General features: G+C 52.2%; 1 pseudogene across 1 annotated transcript; it reads left to right on the top strand.

Moving 5' to 3' along the window:
- The first annotated feature begins 978 nt into the window (after positions 1 to 978).
- On the top strand, positions 979 to 2545 carry LOC309333153 (heparan sulfate glucosamine 3-O-sulfotransferase 3B1 pseudogene; annotated as a pseudogene). Its single transcript has one exon. The product of its transcript is annotated as a heparan sulfate glucosamine 3-O-sulfotransferase 3B1 pseudogene (transcript).
- Positions 2546 to 6525: the final 3980 nt, after the last annotated feature.

Below are 6525 nucleotides of genomic sequence, written 5' to 3'. Positions count from 1 at the left end.
CTTTTGAACCTCTCTGCTGGACCTGCAGGCGAGGACGGCTCACTCTTTGGCTCAGACTTGACAGTGGACTGTGGAGGGGTTCTAGGCCACCCCCTTGGAGGGGTTTTGGGCCGCTCCTGCTCTGGACCCTGTTGCTCGGGACTGTTCCTCAGCAACAGGCTCAGTTCCCTCCTCTTCCTCCTCATCTGAGTCAAGAAACTGCTCTGAAAGAACATCTGGGTTACCATGTATGCGTGTCCACCCACTTTGCTCACAGAACTCAGCACTGCTGCTTTCAAGCAGCCGGGACTGGTTGCCATCAGGAGATGCGAACCGCCATGCTTTGGACCCAGGTTCATATCCCACAAAGATCATCTTCCTGGACCTTGGTCCACCCTTTCTGTGTTTGGCCTTTGGGATGAGGACCCAAGCCTCACAGCCAAAAACATGTAAGAAATGCGCTTTGGGCTTCTTACCGTGCACCAGAAAATAGGGTGTGTCCCCTACAGCTGAATTAAACACATGATTCTGAGTGAACGAAGCCGTCTTCCACCCTTCAGCCCAAAAGTGTTGTGGGAGTCCTGCGTCAAACAGCATGGCAGCCACAGCCTCTTGTAGTGTTCTGTTCTTGCGTTCAGCAACATCATTCTGTTGAGGACTCTGTGGTGCTGTCAGTCTGTGACTGATCCCCTTCTGGCGGAAGAAACTCTGCAGTGCAGATCCAGTAAACTCCGCCCCTCTATCGCTCTGAAAGCTAACCAATTTGGTAGAAAATTGCAACTCTACAGAGGCGCGCCTGCTCTCCGCCCTCCCGCGCTCCAGCCTGGCCGGCCAAGAAGCGCTGCTGCGCTCGCCACTCGCTGCAACCGCGAGCGGGACTAGACGGGAAGCGAGCGAGCACTGCTGCTGCCGCCTCGCCTCCCCCCCGCCGCCTCCTGCGCTCGCCGTCCGGGCCCCGCGAGCCATGGTGCCGGGGTTGCCTCCCGCGGGCTGCAGCCTATGGGCCAGCTGCGCCTGAGCGGCGGCGCCCGCCTGCCCCCCGATGCCCCCGGCGCCCCTGCCTCGCCGCTGCTGCTTCCCCCGCCGGGGCGGAGGAGGCTGCTCGCGCTGCTGCTCTTCGCCATGCTCGCCTTGTGGCTCTGCGTGCTCTATTCGTGCGCCGCCGGGGCATGCGCCTCCGCCGCGCCGGGTCTCCTGCTGCTGCGCGGCTCGGCACCTCCTGCACGGCGGGCACACAACCCCGCGGCGCTCTCCAAGCTGCTGCTGCTGCGGGCGCCGGGCTCCAAGGGCCAGCTGAGCCGCGAGCAGGAGAACAACGACGAGGACGACGACGGGGGGAATAACAACAGCAACGGCGGCGCTGCCGTGGATTCTCCTCTCAGCCCCATCTCCAGCTTCCTCAACGGCTCCGGCACCAAGCGGCTGCCCCAGGCGGTGATCATCGGCGTGAAGAAGGGTGGCACTAGGGTGCTGCTCAAGTTCCTGCGGGTGCACCCCGACGTGAGGGCCGTGGGCGCCGAGCCCCACTTCTTCGACCGCAACTACGAGCGGGGACTCACCTGGTACAGGGATTTGATGCCAAGAACTCTCGATGGGCAGATCACCATGGAGAAAACTCCCAGCTACTTTGTCACCAAGGAAGCCCCGGCTCGCATCTCTGCCATGTCGAAGGGCACCAAGCTCATTGTGGTGGTGAGAGACCCGGTCACCAGAGCCATATCTGACTACACGCATACTCTGTCCAAGAAGCCTGACATCCCCACCTTTGAGAGCCTGACCTTCAAAAACAGGACTACGGGCCTCATTGATACCTCCTGGAGTGCCATCCAGATTGGCATTTACGCCAAGCACCTGGAAAACTGGCTCCTGTACTTCCCCATTGGGCAGATCCTCTTTGTCAGTGGGGAGAGGCTAATCAGTGATCCAGCTGGTGAGTTAGGCCGAGTCCAGGACTTTCTGGGCCTCAAGAGGATCATCACAGACAAACACTTCTACTTCAACAAAACCAAGGGTTTCCCATGCCTGAAAAAGGCTGAAGGCAGCAGCAAGCCCCACTGCTTGGGCAAAACCAAGGGGCGGACCCACCCCAACATAGACCAGGAAGTGGTCCAGAGGCTGCGGGAATTCTACAGGCCCTTCAACATGAAGTTCTACCAGATGACTGGACATGACTTTGGCTGGGATTGATGGTTTAATGCCGACGTTCTTGCCAGAGTTAATCCCCTCATTTCAGCTTGCTATCCCCCTTATATATGTAGATAGGTCTATATGTAAAATGTACAGAAATCTATTTTATAATAATTTATTTTTAATTCTTAAGCAATTAATTCACTAAGCTGCCTAACCACACTGTAGCAGCCCATAGCTGTGTTTTTAACATTCCACAGTGCTGAATCCTTACTCTGCTCTTTCTCTTTTTTGTAGCCTGGTTCAGTTTGTGCTGGAAAGTGCTTCCAAGTATCTTCTATGAGAAAAATTAATATAAAAGAAAGGTTGGTGGGTAAGGGAGAAAGAATTTTTAAAAGCACAATTTTATTTTCCAATACGGGTACTAGGCATTTTGAAACACTTTTGTGAAAGGCTAGAAATAAAAAAGAAATAATAAAAAAAATTGCAACTCTACCGCTGTGATCCAATCCTTAATCAATGCAGTGGCTTCCCCTTTGTGTTTTATCGAAAAAACCCAAGAGTTCCTCGAAAAAGCATCCACCAAAAGAAGAATGAATTTTGACCGACCCAGAGACTTTACCGGCATGGGTCCACACAAATCTGCATGGACTAGCTCAAAAGGCTTGCTTGTCTCTCTGCTCGACCTGGGATATGAACATGTTTTTACCTTGGATTGCTTACAGGCTCTGCAATCTAAAAACTTATCACATCCCTTTAATTTACACCCCTCTGCACACTCTGGGGCCTTCTTGACATAGGACCAATTCAAATGAGCGAGTCTCCTGTGCCAGAGATGGGAACAGCCATCATGTGGTGGGACGTTTGCACACTGCACCTGTGTTACCTCAGGGGGGTCATCACCAGCAATAGGCATCTCAACCACGAACAGACTATTCTTACACTCAACACTGAAAAGTTGCTTCCCATCCCTGGAAAAAGAACACATGTTATTTGCAAACTGAACACAGAAACCATCAGCTACTAGAGCAGACACAGATAAAAGACAGTTGGCTATTTCTGGAACCACAAAAGCCTGAACATCATTATCTAGGAATGAAAAATAAAGGGTTCCAGACTGAGTCAGTGGCCTTCTGCTTCCATCTGCCAGCGACACATATCTTCCACTTTGCAGTTCTGAAGAAGCCCAGCAGATGACACTAAAGTGTGCGTGGCTCCAGTGTCGACAACAAAGGAGAGACTGGCTTCCTGTTTGGGTTTCACAACAGCCATCGAGGCAGCCAGGTGGTACAGAGATGTTTTCTCTCTACTTTCGCTGCGGCCAGGGCCCTTGCCAGCTTTTCCACACTTGGAAGTGCTCTTTATCTGGTTGCTTTGGGAGACCACCTTGGGCCCTTCCTGTTGCGCCTCTGCAGGACAGTCTCTCACGAGATGGCCAGTACTTTCACAATGAAAACATCTTTTGGAGACAAAGGCTTTCACAGAGCTCTCCCAGCTTCTGCCTGCACCCCCACTCCTGGGTGCCCAGCTTCCAGAGGAACAGCCTGCGACTGCTTTCCTCTCAGCTCTCTGCCTCTCTCTCCCTGTCCATCACACAGATGTGTTGAAGCGTAGAAACAGCTTCCAGGAACGTTGTTTTCAGCCCTCACTGGGCTCACAGCCCCCTCTCAGTCTTTGGCTTCCACTGTGGCTTCACACACCCTCTCCAGTGCCTGCCAAGCGACCCGGGCCTCCTTGCTCCCCCCAAGGTGAGGCAACAGCCAAGCGTCCATGCTTGCTCTCAGCATGCCCAGCACACTCTGCTCCCTTTCCAGAGCTGCAGCCACTTCTGCCTCAGTAGCACTCTCAGCAGCCTGAGGTGGTGGGGTTTGCATGCATTGCCAGAGCTGTTCTCCCAACAGCCAGTGCTTCATCCTTACGGACCACTCTTCCCAATTGGGGCCAGTCAGCCTTTCAAAAGGCAAGGTGAAAGCCTTTGGAGCCTGCGCCATCTTTCCCGGGGCTTAGCTTACTCACACTTCTGCCGGCCGGTGCTCAAAGATGCTTCCTTCAGCTCCGCTTCACAAGCGAAATCTCGACTGCCTCAGCGTCTGGCAGGACTTGAACACTGGACATTTCCTTCTCACACTCAGCAGCAAAACGAACGGTCCATAACCTGTGAAATTTACTGCCTGTCCGGCACGCTTCCGTGGTGCAATAAATCTGCTTCCAGACAGCTGCATAGCTGAGCAGCGGTTGCTTATGTGTGAGAAGAAGGAAAAAGGGTCCACTCACTATTCTTTCTAACAGCGTTTATTTACAGCAAGCAGAACAACAAACAGTTCCATCAGAACTCGGACACACGCTGTATGTCTCTCTCTCCGCCAAAATCGAAAGTGCTTTCTACACAGACACAGACAAAGAACAACGCAGCTTCCGCTTCCTGGGAAGCTCCTTCCCAGATGCAGGACATTCAGGAGGTTTAACCCTTAACCACCACACTCCAGAGTAGCTCATACTATCTCATCCTTCCGCATGCTGTTTTGATGCTCTGCTGGGACGACGTGCCTGAGGCCTTATCAAAGGATCAGGTCATCAATTAACCGTCAGGATGCAATTCTGAAGATGAGCCTTATCAGCTCGGTTGAACGGAGATTCCGACAGTAAATGCACCAGGTATTTTAGCACCTCTGCCTTTGTAGGGGGGGGTGTCACGCCTATCTCTATTTTATTACGGAATGTCAAAAAATCTGACCAAGCCTTTTTATATGATCTAAGTGTTGACGGGGCAACAGATGCTAATACAATTTTCAGGACTTCTTGCTCCCAAGGCTCCAAAGGTGCTCCGGAAATGGTTGTGGCAATTGCTGTGCTTCTGGCGCCAATGAGCGTAAGTGATCCATCTGGAAATGAGATAGAGCATCCACAATGTCATTATTAACTCCTGGTACAAACTTGGCCGAGAAATAAATGTTTAGTTTTAGGCACAAAAGGACAAAGGATCTCAGCAGGGCTGCCACCCTTGGGGAACGCGATGACTGTTTTGATAGGACTGAGACAACTTCCTGCTTGTCTGTCCAGAAGCATACCATGTGATCTTTGAACTCCTCCGCCCACAAGTGTACCGCGACCACGATCAGAAAAAATTATAGGAAGGTGAGGTCACGCGTTATAGGCTTACCCTGCCAGGCCGAGGGCCACAGTTGCGCACACCACTGTCCTTTAAAGTAGACGCCAAACCCTAAGGAACCCACCACGTCAGACTGTACCTGAAAGTCAGCCTGAAGCGACAGATTGTTCTGCCAGAATGAAATGCCATTGTACATGTCCAAAAACTCTAGCCAAACCTCCAAATCAGACTTGACCGCTTTTGAAAGGCGCACCCTGTGCTGGGGAGTCTGCAGACCTGCTGACAACATTGTCAAAAGCCCTCAAAAGGGGCAGCCCGGGGACACCACCTGGCAAGCAAAGTTAAAATGACCTAGGAGCGATTGAATCTGCCTGAGGGTGACCTTCCTAAGAGGCAGCAGCTGTAAAATAAACTCCTTAAGGGCAGTTAATTTTTCTTTGGGTAGGCGAGATGTCTGCGCGATCGTGTCCAGCTCTATGCCCAAGTAGGTCATGGTTGTGACTGGGCCTTCAGTTTTGTCCGTAGCCAAAGGGACACCGAGCTCCTCTGCCAGGGATGTAAATGCTTGTAGTAACACTGTGCACTTGGGCCCATTACTTGCATCAAGAATAAAGTCATCAAGATAATGTCCCACCCCTTCGGAACCAGTTTTAAAGCAAAGAGCCCAGTCCAGAAATGTGCTAAAGGTCTCAAAGGCTGCACATGCTACCGAGCACCCCATGGGTATGGCTTTATCTATGAAATACGCCCCTTCAAATTAAAAACCCAGCCAATGGAAGTCATCCAGGTGAACCGGAAGGAGACGAAAGGCAGGCTCGATGTCGCACTTAGCTAGCAGGGCTCCCCTACCGAATCTACGAATAAGCTTTACCACTTGGTCGAAGGAGGCATACTTCACGGAACACAATTCCTGTGGTATTGCATCTTTAACCGAACTCCCCTTTGGATAGGAAAGGTTGTGTATCATGCGGTATTCTCCCGGGGCCTTCTTAGGGACAATTCCTAACGACGAAATGTGTAAACCCTCGAACAGAGGTTCCATGAAGAGGCCAGCTACCCTCCCAGCCATAATTTCCTTATTGTGATGGTTCTAGGGGTTGCTTGTGCGTAAACCGGCGCCACACCTGGCTGGGTTGCCTGAGTGAACCTTTTCTGTCCGGACAGCCACTCACCCGTGGCTGTCTCAATCGCTGGCAGAATCCGTCAGTGGGCGTTTCTTGAACTTCTTCCAGCAAAGAAGCTCTTTGACGCCTAGTCTCCGCCTACTCTCCCTGCACAGAAGCCTTCTGCGCAAGGAGGGTGTGGGCAGC

The sequence above is a fragment of the Podarcis erhardii genome (assembly GCF_964252035.2).
Source record: "Podarcis erhardii genome assembly, chromosome: W".
NCBI classification, from domain to species: Eukaryota; Metazoa; Chordata; class Lepidosauria; order Squamata; family Lacertidae; genus Podarcis; species Podarcis erhardii.
This window is presented reverse-complemented; position numbering and strand designations above follow the sequence as displayed.